The sequence below is a fragment of the Heptranchias perlo genome, chromosome 2 (assembly GCF_035084215.1).
Source record: "Heptranchias perlo isolate sHepPer1 chromosome 2, sHepPer1.hap1, whole genome shotgun sequence".
NCBI classification, from domain to species: Eukaryota; Metazoa; Chordata; class Chondrichthyes; order Hexanchiformes; family Hexanchidae; genus Heptranchias; species Heptranchias perlo.
In genome coordinates, this window is record NC_090326.1 from 3805606 (window position 1) to 3823326 (window position 17721).

Sequence of the window (17721 nt, forward strand, 5' to 3'; positions counted from 1 at the left end):
AGTTAGTTAGGCAGGTCCCTTTAACAGAGCAGGCGAAATAAAAAAAAATGTGTTCAGGCCCCCGGGGGGCTCTCCCAGTACGCCGTCTTGCCATTTGCCATTTGCAGCCACCTTCCAAAGACTCGGAAACCAAGTGAAGAGACCTCGTACCTGCTATGCAGCAGCATACTTGAATGATGAAATCGTCTATAGTACGGACTGAGGTTCACAAATTCGTGCTGGCTTTCCTTTATTAATCCACACTTGTCCAATTAACTATTAACTTTGTCCCGGATTATCGTTTCGAACTGATTTCCACCACCGAGATTCAACTGACTGGCCTGTAGTTGCCGGGTTTATCCATAAACGCTTTTTTGAGCAAGGGTGTGATACTTTCAATTCTCCAATCCTTTGGCACCACCCCCCTATCTAAGGATTGGAAGATTACGGCCAATTCCTCTGCAATTTCCTACCTTACTTCCCTCAGCAACCTGAGCTGGGCGTTCATGGAGTGATACCCCTTCCTGTTGATGAACAGTCCTGGCTCATGTGGAGGTGCCCGTATTGCGATGTGGGTGCAATCGATTACACCCTGCACCCGTGGGAAGCCAGCCACAGCATGGAATCCAACCACCCTCTCCATCTGGCTGCGGTCATCCATGGCAAAGTTGATGTAGTGCGAGGCCCTGTGGAACAACCCATCGGTAACCTGCCTTATGCACTTGTGTGCAGACGAATGACAGACCCCGGTGATGTCCCCGGTGGCACCCTGGAAGGATCCAGAGGCGAAGAAGTTGAGGGCAGTGGTGACTTTGACGGCGACGGGTAAGAAGATGCTGATTGGTCCATCCGGGAGCAGCTCGTCATGAAGGAGGCTGCAGATGTCGGCGACTACCTGGCGAGTGACTCTGAGCCTCCGTATGCACTGCTCCTCAGAGAGGTCCAGGAAGCTGAGCCTCGGTCTGTAGACCCTGTGCCGAGGGTAGTGCCTCCTGCGACGCATCTCTCTCTGCGGTTGTCCTCCCTCCTGCTGTGCAGGTGGATGTGCCACAGCACCGCGTTGTGGGGCTCCACGTGTCTGAGGCGGACGGCGTGGCCTGCGAGGCTGCTGAGGCTGGTGATGCTGTTCGTCCTCCGAGGAGGTCAAGGCGGCCCCCATCTGGAAGGTGTAGGTCTGAGGGGTTCTGCAAGGTCGGTAAGTGTGTCCTCGCACCAGGGTTGCGGTTCCACGTCGGTGTATCTTCTGTCTGGGAGGGGGGTGGTGGAGCGCAAGCATTGCCCTATGTGACGGAGTGGCCTCCTGCGTTGGTGAAGGGTCTCCCCCCGCCCCACCCACCTGTGGAATGCACCTTGGCAGCTGCCACAGGCTGCTGGCTGCAACACGTCCGTTTGGAGTAAGAGTGTTTCCCCCAGTATGGGAAACAGTCTCAGTTCAAGGTAAAATCCCACCCTTCCTAATAAAACAGCTCAATCAGGCCTGTAAACGACCTGAAGGAGCAAGATCAATACTCACAAGTGGCATCCCGCTGGCTTTAATTGCCTGCGGGATTCCCACCTGCCGGGTCTGCGCGCGCACGCCGGCGCGTCCGTGGGGAACCCGGAAGTGGGCGGGTTCGAGACGGGATCCGGTCCCGCTCCGGGAATCCCCGATTTTCGGGCCCCCCCCGCCGAGAACGCACCCGATATCGGGTGGTAAAATCAAGCCCCCGATCTTTTGATAGGTAGCCAGAAAGGGCAGGAATGGAGTGCATCGGATGTTTCGTGCTGCATGATCTTGGGATATCGTTGTGTGTACAGAAGTGACAGGTGAAGCAACCAGCGTGGATCATGAATAATGAAGATAACCTGAAGAACGGGTCCAAGACATGGTTAGTCACGCTGACAACACCACTATGGAATGGTTAAAGTGGCTCTGGAGAGGGAGAAGATGTGTACAATCAATGACTAGATATCTGTGCAATATAATAGTTCAAGATATATATGACTGATTAGCTTTGTTTCGTGTTGATCTAAAATACTCTAATGCCAACAGAGGGGGCACTGTAAGGAAAGGGTTAATCAGACTGTCCTTAAATCTGCTCATGTTAGACTGTATTGGTTTCTCTTTATCTTGTAGTGATGTTAACATTTAGCCATTGCTTTTAAGCTGGGAAGCAATAGTCAATTTAAAGTACCATTGAGCTGTCGGGCCAGGGATAATCCTGCAGCAATGATGAGTTTCAGGATGAAATAACAAAGATTTAATTGAAGTCATACCATTGCATACTGATTCATACATTTCAGAGAACATTAGTCATTTCAAGATAGTGTGGGAAAGGAATCAGTTCTACAAACACCTCGGCATACATCATAATTGTTGATTGGTATATATGTTACCAAAACAAAGACAGACGATAATTAAAGTTTTAATTTGTAGAATTGCAATTATATGGATCAAGAGTGAAATTATCGATAAGATAACGAACTAAGGGAGATATAATTCTTAGCTCAATGGAAAAATAGCTCGTTAAGAAAGGAGAACTATCGTTAATGTTAAAGGAGAAACTAATATCATTCTCCTTGTATAGAGTTGTATTTTAACTTCATATAATTATGTAATGCAGAATTGTGTGGAATGTCACGTGGAGGCAGTGGAGAAATGGATACAAACTAGATGTTTCTCATGAGTATTTGAATTCGTAAAGACCTAAGATACTGAGCTCAGAATTAGAAAACGATTGAGTTCCGAGCCAACCATCATCCGGTGTGATAATAAGTTCTACCTTTTAAGACCCACGGCAAGGAATCACTAAAGAGACTACACGATAACATCAACAAGTTCCATCCCACCATCAAGCTCACCATGGACTACTCCTCAGAATCAGTTTCTTTCTTGGACACACGAATCTCCATCAAAGACGGGCACCTCAGCACCTCACTCTACCGCAAGCCCACGGACAACCTCACGATGCTCCACTTTTCCAGCTTCCACCCTAACCACGTCAAAGAGGCCATCCCCTATGGACAGGCCCTGCGAATACACAGGGTCTGCTCAGACGAGGAGGAACGCGATGGACACCTACAGACGCTGAAAGACGCCCTAGTAAGAACGGGATATGACGCTCGACTCATCGATCGACAGTTCCGACGGGCCACAGCAAAAAATCGCATAGACCTCCTCAGGAGACTAACACGGGACGCAACCAACAGAGTACCCTTTGTCGTCCAGTACTTCCCCGGAGCGGAGAAACTACGCCATGTTCTCCGCAGCCTTCAACATGTCATCAATGAGGACAAACACCTCGCTATGGCCATCCCCACACCTCCACTACTCGCCTTTAAACAGCCACCCAACCTCAAACAGACCATCGTTCGCAGCAAACTACCTAGCTTTCAAGAGAACAGCGTCCACGACGCCACACAACCCTGCCACGGTAACCTCTGCAAGACATGCCAGATCATCGACACAGATACCACCATCACACGAGATGACACCACCCACCAGGTGCATGGTTCATACTCCTGTGACTCAGCCAACGTTGTCTACCTCATACGTTGCAGGAAAGGATGCCCCAGAGCATGGTACATTGGCGAGACCATGCAGACGCTGCGACAACGGATGAACGGACACCGCGCAACAATCGCCAAACAGGAGGGTTCCCTCCCAGTCGGGGAACACTTCAGCAGTCATGGACATTCATCCACCGACCTTCGGGTAAGCGTACTCCAAGGCGGCCTTCGAGACACACGACAACGCAAAATCGTCGAGCAGAAATTGATAGCCAAGTTCCGCACCCATGAGGACGGCCTCAACCGGGATCTTGGGTTCATGTCACGCTACACGTTACCCCACCAGCGAACAAATGTTATCTGTTTTTAATATAATGGGTCATTTGCTGGCTCTCTCTGCCTTCCGGATGTTTCTGCCTCTCTCTGTGTTTTTTTTTTCTCTGTTTTTTTTCCCTGTTTGTTTTTTTGTTGAATGTGTATTCGGAGGTTCTGCAGGTAACACCTCTCTGTCTGAACACGGTGATTGCCTTGGCAACGGGCAGTTGCAGGGGCAGTCTGTAAACACCATGTATTGTTCAATATGTATAAATGCGTAGGCTTCAAGGAGATCTTGAAACATTTGCCTGAGGAAGGAGAAAATCTCCGAAAGCTTGTGAATTTAAAATAAAATTGCTGGACTATAACTTGGTGTTGTAAAATTGTTTACAATTGTCAACCCCAGTCCATCACCGGCATCTCCACATCATACCTTTTAAGAGTATGTTTAAGTACTATTGCATGTACTGTATGGTTCGTAAAGCTATGATACCTCACTTCAATGTTCATGAACCTTTTTGAAAACCTTACACTGACAACAGCCTTAGCACTTCAATTGTGAATGAGCTTCATTGATTAAATTAGAAGAAATTTTGCACTCACTCTTTAACCTTCCGCTTCATCCTGAGGTTCTCCAAAAGCCAAACTCCACTTGATTTCAGGACCGCATGCAGCCGGGCTCTGTCAATCCGTCTGGCATCCAGCTTCTAGTGGAAGTGGTGATGGGTTGCCGGCAGTCGGTGCAATCGGCAGATTCTCATTTATCTGGATTCAGATGAACAACAGTATTTAAGACACAAATCAGGCAGCAGGTAGAGGTTTTAAGTTGATCGGTCAGCGATGTATCTGCACCAAGCTCCAATCGTGAGAAGGCGATGCGTAATCATCCAAATCACCCAATGTCAACAGGTAAAATAAGAAGCTAATTAAACCAATGCATTACCGTGTCATATACAATCCCTTATGGTTGTGAATCCCGCCCCATGTTTCCAATTAAATAGTTGTTGTGTTCTCTTGGCTTTCTCTATCGATGACTAAACAGTTGCTGAGACCGCCGAATATTCCATTCTCCCCTATTTCTAATTAAACCGTCACAGTCTTCCCCTGCCACAACTTCTAAATAAGCGGTTGCTATATTCCCCTATATTCCATTTTGTTCTATTTCTAATAAGACAGTTGCTACATTCCCGTGACCTCTATTTATAATTAAACAGTTACTGTGTTTCCCAGCCGCCTACTTCGAAATAAATGGTGATTGTGTTCCTCCGGTCCCCATTTCTAATTAAACATTTGCTGTATTCTCCTAATTTCCACTGTTCGCAAAGGTGTTCCCCCTATATTCCACGTTCTTCTATTGCTAATTGAACAGTTACTGCGTTCTCCTATATTCCACTATATTATATTCCTAATTGAACAGCTACTGGGTTGCCCATACACTCCACTTCGTTCCATTTTTAATTGAACAGTTACTATGTTTCCCCGATATTCCACTTTATTCTATTTCTAATTGAAAGGTTAATCTGTTCCCCTGTATTCCAGTCTATTCTATTTTAATTGAACAGCTACTGTGTTGCCCTAAATACCCCTATCCTCTACTTCTAATTAAAAAATTATTGTGTTCCCCACATATTGCACATTATTCTATTTCAAATTGAACTGTTACTGTGTTCCCCCTATATTCAACTTTATTCTATTTCTAATAGAACGGTTACTGTGTTCCCCCTATATTCAACTTGATTCTATTTCTAATTGAACAGTTACTGTGTTCCCCCTATTTTCCACTTTATTCTATTTCTAATTGAACAGTTACTTTGTTCCCCTGCATTCAATTCTATTCTATTTCTAATTGAAAAGTTACTGTGGTCCACCGATATTCCAAATTATTCTATTTCTAATTAAACTGTTACTGTGTTCCCCCTATATTCAACTTTATTCTATTTCTAATAGAACGGTTACTGTGTTCCCCCTATATTCAACTTTATTCTATTTCTAATAGAACGGTTACTGTGTTCCCCCTATATTCGACTTTATTCTCTTTCCAATAGAACTGTTACTGTGTTCCCCTATATTCCAATGTATTATATTTCTAGTTGATCAGTTACTGTGGTCGCCTGATATTCCACTTTATTCTAATTCGAGTTACACTTTCTCAAGGGCAATTATGGATGGACAATAGAGGCTGGCCTTGCCAGCGACGCCCACAGCCCATGAACGAATAAATAAAAACAGTTATTGTGTTCCCCCATTATTCCACTTTATACTATTTCTAATTGAAGCGTTACTGCTTTCCCCATTTTCCACTCCATTATATTTCTAATAGAACAGTTGCTGTCTTCACCTATTTTCCACTTATTCTACTTCTAGGTGAAGAGTTACTGTGTTCCCCCTATTATCCACTTTATTCTGTTTAAAATAGAACAAATGCTATGTTCCTCCGGTATTACACTCTATTCTATTTCTAACTGAATAGTTACTGTGTTTTTCCTATGATCCACTTTATTCTTTTTGTAATAGAACAGTTTCTGTGTTACCCTAACGTCCACTCTATTCTATTTCAAATTGAACAGTTAAATGTATCCCCCCATCTTTCACTTTAGCTAGTTCTAATTGAACCGTCACTGTTTTCCTCTGTATTCCATTTTATTCTATTTCTATTTGAACAGTCACTGTGTTGCCCCGATTTTCCACTTTAGTCTATGTATAATTGTGCATTTACTCTGTTCTTACCATATTACAATTTATACTATTTCTAATTGAACAATTACTGTGTTCCCCCTATTATCCACGTTATTCTATTTGTAATGGAACAACTACAGTGCTCCTGTGATGTTACACTGTATTTCATTTCTAACTGAGTAATTACTCTGTTCTCCCTATTATCCACGACATTAAACTGATAGTACAGAGATCTATATTGTTCGCTGCAACGTGACCTTTTAGCTCGCTGTATTGGTGGTGTTCTGTACCAGGCGCCTTGTCTCTGTGGCGCAATCAATTCGCGCGTTCGGCTATTAACTGAACAATTAGTAATTCAAATCCACCCAGAGACGATCGGGTCACATTCGTTGTCTCACATTTCCAGGTTTTTCATGTGAGTCTTGTTTGCAAGAAAATGTGGCATAAACATTGCCAGCTGAGCACGGCTGATGTTCCACGATTTAATCTGCGGTCGGATAGGAGGTCGAACAACATATAAAAAACCGAGGTTGGCTTCACTCAAATCAGAATTCTTCTTCACAGACAAGGTCCGAAGCGAGGACTCATTTGTCGCCCGATAGCTGGTTCGCTGTGACATGGATATTTGTGTAATGAGCGAGACCAGACTGTTTCCTTGTTTCCATAATGAATGTCATTCCCTCTATTTTGGAAAACAGTGTTCACATTCGCACAGGTTTCATTTGCTTTGTGAGAGATTATTAAGGATCCTACAAAACTGCCTCCGTTAATAACCGCAGTTCTAAGCCGCATTTCGGATGCAGCAACAAACCTATCAGTTTCTCGGTGTTCCCCAGCTCCCGGAGTGAATGAGACCGTGACAGCAGTAACATTCAGGCCGCCTGTCCGGCCCCGCCCTCTCCAACCACCCGCTGCTGACTAAAAGCAGCGAATGCAGTCTCAGACCGCATATTACTGTCCATCCCTGGGAAACTGGATACCACGGCCCGAACAAAACTCCCCATAAACCAAGCACAGGCAGAGGAAAATCCGGGGAGCTTGTATCCTGTTCACTCGGCCATCCAGCAGGATTAACAGAGAACCAGAGAGCGTGAAACTATCATTGGGCCTCAGTGCGAAACTGAGGGTAATTAAAAGCAAAGTTGCGGCGTTAGAATGGGCGAGCGGTCTAAAACACTATGTTTTTAATTGTAACATCCTTGTTTGGTAGGCGTGGATTCAAATCTCACTTCTGATATTTGTTCCTTTGCATTATATTTCATGTACTAAGTTGTCTTTTATGCCTTTGGCTGGACGGGATTTTTCTGCCCAGTTGATTTGCTCCTTCCAGAAAACCAACCAGACATCTGTCCACGTTAGTTTTGTTTTTATTTGCTATGATAATGTATAGTTTTGGGGGTCAGCAAAACACGGCCCGTGGAATCAATCTATTGTAACATTGACCAGTGTTGCCCAATAACTCAGCTATTACCCTCATATGGCTAAATGGGAATCCAAATATACCTAATTATATTTGCGATTACGAAATAAAAATTGGGTCATGGATACAGTGTTTGGGCCTGTGATCTCGATACTCATATTCGCATGACGTATGCATGTGAGCTTTAACCTTTTTTGTGTTGTTAGTAAAACGGTAAAATGAAAAGCAAAGTGTGCGAGTGTTGTTTCGCTGTTGTGAATGTTTTACTTTTTTGGTTAATGAATGGTGGTCGATATTTGTTACGGAATGTACATATGTGAAGTATATCTCCCTGTATTGTACGTGTGTAAGGTGTTTTCTACTAAAATTCGTTCATGTGGCTAAAATGGTGCCGCCATAGCCACACCTGCGACTCGTCAGCAATTTCTATTGGACAACACTGGCATTGAGCATGGTCGAGTGGTCTGAGCCCGGATATTGATGCTCCAGTATTGTCAGGGTGCGAACGATTATAAACTTTCCATAGACACAGATGGATTGATTGTTGCATAAACATCACAGTTAAACGAACACACTAGCACTTTGTGTATACATATTTCAGGTTGTACAATAGTGGAGGGCACTCGTTAAGATTCTTTAATTGAGGTGACACTAGTTGGAGTTGTATGATAGGGTGGAGCAATAGTTGCCCTTGTGTGTTAGTGATGAGGGGAATTTAACAAAGGCTGAACCAGATTCCTGGGGCCTGATTTTAGCAGGCCTGCGGGTTTCCGGCGGGTTGGGTTTCGGGAGCGTGGTCAACACGCTCGGTGAAATTAGTGGGTTGCCCGCGCGATCGTAGAAGGCAATGCACTAATAGGAATCAATTATCTGCTCCTCCGGGGTCCGCGCTGCTGGTCTGGGCGTCGGGCGGGCTGCGCATGCGCAGTACGATCTGTCAGCTGGAGGCTCTCGAGTTAAAGGGGCAGTCCTCCACTGACAGATGCTGCAACCAATGGAACAAATTTCAGCATGGAACAGCCCAGGGGGAAGGCTGCTCCCAGTTTAATGATGCCTCACCCCAGGTATCATCAGATGGGGTGAGGAGGAGGGCGAAGACAGAGATCTTCCACCCGGCGGGCGGGAGGAAGCGGCCATCCTCTGCCACCAATAAGGCCTGGCTCGAGGTGGCAGAGGGGGTCACCTGCGCAACCAACATATCGCCCACCTGCATACAGTGCAGGAGGCGCTGCAATAACCTCAGTAGGTCAGCCACAGTGAGAACACGAAGTCTTTCCCCTACACTCCATCTGCCACAACACTGCCCCAACCCCACATCTCCTTCGGCACCGCCAACACTACTATGTCACATCACCCCTCATACCCACTCAAACCCCATCCTCATCTTACCTCCACCTACTCACCTCACCAGTACTCATCCTGCCACTAACAAGCGACCCAATCCTCATACAATCTCATGGCTCTATCCCATACTCACCCTCTCGTGCATCTCCCTCATGGCCAGCCTCACTCAACCTGCCACCACCTGTGCTGCAGCCACAGGGCATGCATCACATATGTGCAGTAGGCAGCGTACGGCAAATGTTTCGTGAGCATGAAGGGGGTGCACAAGCGTGTCGGAGGGTTTGCCATGGGTGCTACCTATATTGAATTTCAGAGCAACAAACATCACACATTATATTGGCACCACTACTGCCATGTCTCCACGAATCCTGTCTGTTGTGTCCAATAATGCCTGATCCTGGGTATCAATATGAGGACCCACCACTGATGCCACCCATCGTGTTATTGCAGAGTAGGTGCAGTTGTATTTGCAGGGCTCTTCCGCGCAGACCACTGAGAGACATCGGCGGCGTAGCCGGTTGCACCCTGGAAGGATGCGGTGGAGAAGTTGTGGAGGGCAGTGGTGACTTTCGTAGCGACAGGTAAGCACTTGGTGCTGGGGCCAGCCAGGAGCAGCTCGGCATGAAAGAGCCTGCAGATCTCCACGACTACATGTCGAGCGAATCTGCGCCTCCGTGTGCACTGCTGCTCGGAGAGGTCCGGGGAGCTTCGCCTCGGTCTGTGGACCATGTGGCAAGGGTAGTGCCCTTTGCGATGCGTCTCTCTCTGCGGTAGCCCTCCCTCCTGCTGTGCAGGTGGGCGTGCAACAACACCGTGTTGGGGGGCTCCACGTCTCTGCGGCGGACCGCGTGGACTGCGAGGCTGCTGGGGCTGGTCATGCTGTTCGTCCTCCGAGGGTGTCCACGCACCACCCATCTGGCAGGTGATGGTCTGAGGGGTTGTGCAGGGTAGGTGGGTGGTTCCTCGGACTGGGGCTGCGGTTTCGTGTCGGTCTGTCCTCTGGCTTGGCGGGGGGTGGTGGGGGGCCGGGGTTGCCCTATGTGACGCGGTGGCCTCCTGCGTGGGTGAGGGCACTCCCCCGTAGAGTGCACCTTGGCAGCTGCCACAGGCTGCTGGCAGCAACACGCCTGGTTGGAGAGAGACTGTTTCCCCCAGTGTGTGAAACAGTCTGCGATGTAGGTAAAATCCCACACTTCCTCTTTTGACAGCTGATTCAGCTCATTAACTGACCTCAACAAGCAAGTGGAACCCCGCTGGCTTTAATTGCCTGCGGGATTCCCACCAGCGGGGGCCACGCACGCAGCCCAGCACGTCATCGGGGAACCCGGAAGTGGTCGGGATCGCGGCGCGATCCGGTTACATGGGGCTCGAATTTAGCAGGCCTGCGGGTTCCCAGCGGGTGGTCCTCCGGGAGCGTGGAAAACGCGGACGGGTAATTGTGTGCGTCCCCCACGCGATCGCGGGATAATTGGACCCATTAAGCCCTGCTTCCGGGTTCTGCGCTCCCCAGCTGCGTGCCGGTCGGCTGCGCATGCGCAGTACCGTCGACGCGATGTAGGAGCTCCAGTTAAAGGGGCAGTCTCCCAAAGCCCCTCCTGCTGCAAGCAAGAGGTCTGGGAGAATGGCTCAACAAAGGGGAAAGGCTGCGTCCCGTTTTTCAGATCTGGCACTGCAGCTGATGCTGGAGGGCGTGAGGAGGAGGAGGGAAACACTCTTCCCTGAGGATGGGCGCAAGTTCCCTGCCGCCGCAACCAGGAAGGCATGGGCAGAGGTGGCGGCGGAGGTGAGCAGCAGGGGCAACACCCCAAGGACTTGGGAGCAGTGCCGCAAGCGCTTCAATGACCTGACTAGGTCTGGCAAGGTGAGTACACCAACGCACCCTCCCACATCCCGTCCCCACCATCACGCCAAGCAGATCACAACCCCCTCCTGCACAGCCACCACTGCGCTCCATCAGCAATCCTCACAGCCACTCATTCACCATCCTCGCCGTGCACGCAAGTACCCACAGTCCCTGACCCCACCCGAACACTACCACACACCCCAATCCCCATGCAATGGGATGGGCACGTGGCCCACGCGTCCTCCCATCCGTTCCGCGCCACGCTCAACCCAACCACACCGATGCTCGATGCGTCTCACGATGCAAGACGCACCCACTCACACATCTGTGTTTTGCCTTCACAGGAGAAGAGGAGCAAGAACAATAGGGAAAGGGCACGCACCGGAGGTGGGCCGCCGCAAGTGGTGGAGCTCACCGACGCAGAGGTGGAGGCGCTCGACCTCGCCCGCACGCGACATTGCCTGTCGGTGGCAGATGGCGAGTGTGTCGCTGCCGAAACGGCCGGTAAGGGAAAGCTGACACTCAACACCCATGATCGCGAGTGACCGTCTCATCAACTGCCATCAGGCGCACTGTCAAGTTGGTCCACATGCCTCAAAGTGCCCTCTGTTCTCTTGCAGGTCCGTCTTTGGGTCAAGCGAGTGTGGAGGGCGATTCCTCAGAGGACATGGCGGTCTCTGAGGGTGCATCGTCACATCAGAGCCAACCATCCACCAGCGCAGAGACACGCACCTCGGTGGGTCCCCCTCGCCTACTAGTTGGGGTAGCACTTGGTGAGTCACTGCGCACGAGTGAGCATGTGCAGACCCTGGTGGCAGGGGCAGCCGCGGAGGGTCCGCGACGGAGGGAGCACTCATCTCCAGGCTGTGCTCAGCCGGACCCAGATGCTGAACCCAGGGGGCCACCAGAGAAAAGGAGAGTCGTCGAGGACCACCAGCTAATTGCTGAGGTGCTGGCAGAGGTGCCGCGCGCATTGTCCACAATAGCGCAGGCGATGGAGGAGTCCACCTCCTGCATGTGGGCATTGGTGGTGCAGGCACAGGAGGGTACCGTCGACACAGTGTCGCAGGTAGGTGCGGGACTGTCTGCGGTGGAGGACAGGCTGGCCTCCCTCGAGCGTCACGCACAGCTCCACTTCGAGTGTTTGCAGGCCCTCACAACGTCTGTACGGATTCAGGGTGAGCAACATTCCGACGCCACCAACAGGCTGAGGGATACACTAGGGGTGGCCTTGCAAGGCCTCACACATGCCATCCAAACTGCCGTCCAGCAGGGTGGAAGGGGTGATGTGGGCCGAGGCCAAGAGAGGGATGATGGTGACCGGGGACATGGAAGCGGGGACGCCTCTCAAGGCGTCCCCACGTCCCACCCGTCGCCCACCTCTCAACCAGCACCCGCAATGGTGCCTCCTCTCCAGGTGGCCGAGTCTGCCCCAGCCCCGGTGCAGGAGGAGCAGTCTGTGGAGGTGCCCTCACGGGCACCGAAACCCAGGGGCCGTCCGCCAAAAGCATCTACCCGGTCAAGGCAAGAAGACGAGCAACCTGCCACTACCTCTGCTGGAGCCACAGGGGTAGCACCACGTAGGGGTTCCCGGAGAAGAATTCCAAAGGCCTTATAATCACAAAGGGAATACACCAGGGTGTTTATTATTTTGTACTTTGTTTCTTAAATGATGTCACATTCCAGATATTAAATAGTCTATTCTCACCACTCCTGCCACCTCTCGTCTTTCTTCCGCGGCTTGTGCAATAGTTGCGTTCCGTGGAGGCCATCATGACGGCGAACACCTGCTGCCACCCATTGGGCACACTGCTGTGGGTGCAGGATTACTGGCAGCACTCTTCAGTGGAGGGGGCTGGTATGTCCGCTCGCATGTGCAGGTGAGGAGATGCGAGCGCCTCGCAGTGTCTGACTCTAGGAGAACCGTTGACGTATGAGTGCGTCCCTGGCCCGGCGACCATCCCGGTGAGTCGCGGCTCGGCGCATGGGTCGTCCAACATCCTCGGGCGCGTCCTCCTCCTCCGCCTCCTCCTCCTCCTCCTCCTCCTCCTCGCCCTCGCCTTCCTCAATGTGGGTGGCGGGTGTGGATGGGGCCTCCTCCAGCGGCACCCCTCTCTGTTGGGCCATGTTGTGCAGGGCACAGCAGACAACTATGATTCGTCCCACTCTGAATGGTGTGTATTGGAGCGCTCCCCCAGAACAATCAAGGCACCTGAAGCGCATCTTGAGAAGCCCTATGGTCTGCTCAATTGTAGACCTGGTAGCAGTGTGGCTGTCATTGTACCGACGCTCCGGCTCGGTGACGGGGTTCCTCAGAGGTGTCATGAGCCATGTGTGGAGGGGATACCCCTTGTCGCCGAGGAGCCAGCCGTTGCCGGCGTTGGGTGCCTGCAGGATGGGCGGGACGGCGGACTCCCTGAGGACGAAGGCATCGTGGCAGCTGCCAGGGTATCTGGCGCACACGTGTAGGAATCTCTGGCGGTGGTCACAGATGAGCTGGGCGTTCATGGAGTGATACCCCTTCCTGTTGATGAACAGCCCTGGCTCATGCGGAGGTGCCCGTATTGCGATGTGGGTGCAGTCGATTACACCCTGCACCCGTGGGAAGCCGGCCATGGCATGGAATCCAACCGCCCTCTCCATCTGGCTGCGCTCGTCCATGGCGAAGTTGATGTAGTGGGAGGCCCTGCGGAACAACCCATCGGTGACCTGCCTTATGCACTTGTGTGCTGAGGACTGACAGACCCCGGTGATGTCCCCGGTGGCACCCTGGAAGGAACCGGATGCGAAGAAGTTGAGGGCAGTGGTGACTTTGACGGCGACAGGTAAGAAGATGCTGCTTGGTCCATCAGGGAGCAGCTCGTCGTTAAGGAGGCTGCAGATGTCGGCGACTACCTGGCGATTGACTCTGAGCCTCCGTATGCACTGCTCCTCGGAGAGGTCCATGAAGCTGAGCCTTGCTCTGTACACCCTGTGCGGAGGGTAGTGCCTCCTGCGACGCATCTCTCTCTGCGGTTGCCCTCCCTCCTGCTGTGCAGGTGGGTGTGCCGCAGCACCGTGTTGGGGGGCCCCACCTCTCCGAGGCGGACGGCGTGGACTGCGAGGCTGCTGGGGCTGGTCATCCTGTTCGTCCTCCGACGATGTCAACGCACCACCCATCTGGCAGGTGTTGGTCTGTGGGGTTGTGCAGGGTAGGTGGGTGGGTCCTCGGAGTGGGGCTGCGGTTTCGTGTCGGTCTGTCCTCTGGCTTGGCGGGGGGTGGTGGAGGGCAGGGGTTGCCCTATGTGACGCGGTGGCCTCCTGCGTGGGTGAGGGCGCTCCCCCGTGGAGCGCACCTTGGCACCTGCCACAGGCTGCTGGCTGCAACACGCCTGGTTTGAAGGGTCCTGTTTCCCCCAGTTTGGGAAACTCACTGCCTTGAACCTAAAATCCCACACTTCCTCTTTTGACAGCTGCTTCAGCTCATTAACTGACCACAACGAGCAAGTTAAGTACTCTCAAGTGGAACCCCGCTGGCTTTAATTGCCTGCGGGATTCCCACCAGCGGGGCTTTCGCGCGCAGCCCCGCACGTCAGCGCGGTACCCGGAAGTGGCCGGGATTTCGTCCGAATCCGGTCACGTGATCGGAGATCGGGATTTTCGGGGCCCCCCCGCTGGAAACCCGCAGGTAACCCGACCCTAAAATCGAGCCCACAGTGTCATAAACCCTTAACATTTTAACCAACTCCTAAAATACCGTCTGTAAAATGAGAACGGATTCAACACATGCAAATCACAAGGAACTTTTTAAACTTTGGACTGTTACTCGGTAACCATGTTAGGATTTCCTTCAGTCTGAAAAAAGAATCTTTTCGGTTGATTAATGGCGTTTGTAACAATTTTCATCTTCTTACAGAGTTTAATGAGTTTTGTGTAATTAATACTGTTTTGTAAAAGTTAATTCGCTGAAGAGGAATCGAAAGCTGCGCTGAAAGCCTTTGTCGACCGCAAATACGGTTTCTTCTGAGTTGATCCCATAATAACTTGCAAGCAACAGTTTCCGGAGTGCAGTGATTATCCTGATCACTTAACATGCGAAATAGTCCCCAGTTCGAAGCTGAGGCGGGAACACTTTCTTGTGGAATCTTGTGCTATGGGGAATGCTAACTGAAGAATTGGGTTTCGTTTTCATGGCAGTTGGATCTTTTCTCTTAAAACAGCAATTATGATGTTAATTGAAACATACTTGTGACAGCCTCAATTTCAGCGGGGTCACATTGCCGGGAATTCAGAGTGGGGTTCGCCCGGCAAAGTAGCATATAACTTTCCCATACGTAGGGACATATGGGGCGTCCAAAGCTAGAGCTCCCTGCACGACAAAGGAAATAGACGTTATAGTAAAACAGAGAAAGGAGGTTTGTGACAAATGTCAGGTAAAGATAACAGTCGAAAATCAGGCAGAGTGCAGGGGGAAATTGAAAACGGATACGAGCAGGGCAAAGAGAAAGTATGAGAAAATATTAATGGGTAACACAAAAGGGAACCCAAAAATCTTTTACAAATTTATAAAAAAGTAAAAGGATAGTTAAAGGAAGGGTGGGGCCGACTAGGGACAGAAAAGGCAATCTTCTTGTGGAGGCAAAGGGCATGACTGGGATACTTAATTAATATTTGCATCTCTCTTCAAAAAAGATGGACGTTAATGTCGCAGTAGAGGAGGGCGGGAGTAGAGATATTGGATTGGATAAAAACAGACAGAAAGGAGGTGCCAAATAAGTTGACATAATTCAAAGTTAACAAGTCACCCTTTCCAGATGGATACATACTAGGTTGCTGAGGGAATCAAGGATGGGGATAGCAGGAGCTCTGACCACAATCTTTCAATCCTCCTTGGATATGGGAGTGTTGTCAGGGGACTGGGCGATTGCAAATGTTACACCCCTGTTCAAAAGAGGGGAGAGGGATAAACCGAGTAATTACAGGCCAATTAGGGAAAAGGCTATTTTAAACAACGTTTTGTGTAATGAGACATGTTAATTAATAATCAAACAGTAAATGATCTTCTGGGGAAGAATGACCAAAATATGTTTAAATTTCACCTTGAGTTTGAAAGTCACGTACTTAAGTCGGACACTAGAGTCCTAAACTTGAATGAAGCCAATTACATAGATAAGAGCGGCGAGTTGGTTAAGGTAAATTGGGAAATTAAATTAACCTGTATGGCAGTTGAAAAGCAATAGCAAACATTTAAATAAATATTTCAATATTCTCAACAATTTACATTCCATTGAGAAATAAAACTCCATGGGAAAAGTGATTCGCCTGTGACTAATTAAGGAAGTTAAGAATATATTAGATTAAAAGAAGAGGTCTACAATGTTGCCAAGAAGAGTAGGAAGTCTGAAGTTTGGGAAAGGTTCAAAAACTAGCAAAGGACGAACAAAAAAAATGAGAAAAGGGAGAAAATAGAATATGAAAATAAACTGGAAGGAAATATACAATTGGATTTTAAGAGCTTCCACAAGTATGTAAAAAGAAAGAGAGCAGCAAATGTAAACGTTGGTCACGTGGTGGCTGTCACAGGATAAATTATAATGGGGAATCAGGAAATGACAGATGTGTTAAACAGATATTTTGTATCTGTCTTCACAGTAGAAGGAAAAAGCATACCAGAAATAGTGGGGGACCAAGAGGCTAATGACAGTGAGGAACTTAAAGTAATTATTATCAGTAGAGAAAAAGTACTTGAGGAACTAACGGGACTAAAAGCCAATAAATCCCCTGGACCCGATGGCCTACATCCGAGGGTTCTAAAAGATGTGGCTGCAGAGGCAATGGATGCATCAGTTATGACCTTCCAAAATTCCCAAGATTCTAGAACGGTCCCAGCGGATTGGAAGGTAACAAATGTGACCCCGCGATTTAAGAAAGGACGGAGAGAGAAAATAGGGAACTACAGGCCAGTTAACCTGATATCAGTCGTGGGAAGATGCTGGAATCCATTATTAAGGAAGCGGTAACAGGACACTTAGAAAAACATAATATGACTAGACAGAGTCAACGTGGCTTTAAGAAGGGGAAACCGTGTTTAACAAATGTATTAGACTTTTAATGAGGTAACTAGCAGGGTAGATACAGGGGAACCAGTGGTTGTAGTATATAAGGATTTCCAAAAGGCATTTGATAAGGTGCTACATAAAAGGTTGTAACACAAGATAAGGGCTCATGGGGTTGGGGGATAACCTATTAGCAAGGATATAGGATTGGTTAAAGGACAGAAAATAGAGAGTAGGGATAAACGGGTCATTTTCAGGTTGTCAGGCTATAACTAGTGTGGTGCCACAAGGATCAGTGCTTGGGCCTGAGCTATTTACAATCTATAATGACTTGTATGAAGGGACCGAGTGTAATGTATCCAAATATGCTGGTGATACAAAGCTAGGTGGGAAAGTAAGCATTAAGGAGGACACAAAGAGTCTGCAAAGGGATATAGACAGGTTAAGTGAATTGGCAAGAAGGTGTCAGATGGATTAAAATGTTGGGAAATGGGAGGTTATTCATTTTGGTAGGAAGAATAGAAAAACAGAATTTTGTTTTAAATGTTGAGAAGCTATTATATGTTGGTGTCAAGAAAGACTTAGATGTCCTGGTAAAAGAAACACAAAACGTTAGCATG